The sequence below is a fragment of the Episyrphus balteatus genome, chromosome 3 (assembly GCF_945859705.1).
Source record: "Episyrphus balteatus chromosome 3, idEpiBalt1.1, whole genome shotgun sequence".
Lineage (NCBI taxonomy): Eukaryota > Metazoa > Arthropoda > Insecta > Diptera > Syrphidae > Episyrphus > Episyrphus balteatus.
In genome coordinates this window covers 99,521,156-99,522,608 of record NC_079136.1, presented here as the reverse complement: position 1 = coordinate 99,522,608, position 1,453 = coordinate 99,521,156, and positions in this window count along the sequence as shown.

Here is a 1,453-nt window from a genome sequence, read left to right as displayed (position 1 = left end):
AATCTCCAAAACAAAGCCGCTTAAACAGCTTATATCTTGAGTTCTATTGATCGCAAAATTAAGATTGATGTCTTCAGGCTTAGGGGAAATGTCAGAATGAATAAAATGAATTTTTGTTAATTTAGCTGACCCACATTAATTGGAAAACTCCCGATATTATTTAACCTCCCGAAAACCATTTAAGGTTGCAATTTAAAGCTGCCAGACTTTTTAATTCGTTATTAGAACGCATAAGGCTATAAAACTGCATGCTCACATTTTGGTTATCACTCCATTCCCAAAATTTGCTGTTGGCTGTTAGACTTTTAGGGCTTTATGTTTCATTTATACCTACAATATTTATGTTTCGTTTCAGCAAATGGGCCTTAGTCATAATTAGTTTTTTATTTTTATTTCCACCTTAAAGGATCACTGTGGTGTATGAGTATTTTCTTTTTTTTTAGTCTTATCTTAAATTTAAAAACATCATGGGTTTTTTTGGCTCTAAACCCCCGATTTTTGAAAATTTTTCAAAAAAAAATTAGAACATTCCGGAACAAATTGGGAACCATCTGGAAACACTTTCAAAAACAACAATTTCAAAAAAAGGGGGACTAATTTCACACACTTCAGAAAAACTTTTTTTTTGCATTCCAACTGAAGAAAGTTCTCAAAAAAGTGAGTAAAAAGTTGTACCTCATCTTTTTGCATACGACTCTATAGTTTTTTTTTTTTTTTAAGGAAAGTGATTTTTATTCTTTACATATTTATATTATAACTAACAGAAAACATATTCCAGAAATATGGTTGAACAATAATGAAGACTAAGGAGCAGAATGCCTCAGCTGCATTATGAAAAGAATTGGAAATATAATTAGAGATAATTGTCCAATAAAGCTAAACTTTAGGCTTCATCACTTTATGTGAACATTCGTTAAAGATACTGCAAGGGCTTTAAGAAGTCTGGGAAACAATTGTTCTTTTGCGAAATTTTGGTAGTTGATATGAATTCAATTTTCTATTTCACAGAAATGCAAGCTAGTTTTAGTAATAATTTCACAGTACGGCAAGTATAAAGCATGACAGCCGATTGGAAATATTGGATCTATAGCAAAATCGAAATCGAATTGGTTATATTTCCAAAAAAATGGTCAAAAGAATTCTCACACAGTCAGAAAAATGAGAATAAAAAGCTTGTGTGTTGATAATTCTGCTTCAATGCGTAGACCATTCAACCACATGGTTTTCTCATAAGCTATTTCAGTTGCTTGTAATTATATTAATGACTTGAAATTTTTTTAGGTGACTTCTTTAAACGTTTATTTTTTTTTTTTTTTTTTTTGTCAAAATGGCTTAGTTGAGAAGATATGCAGTTTTTCATGACAATGATACACTGGGATGCCTTATCAATTTCTCGCAAAAGTCAGTCCTAGAATGAGATTCGAACCCAGACGTCTGAAGTCATAGTCTATTG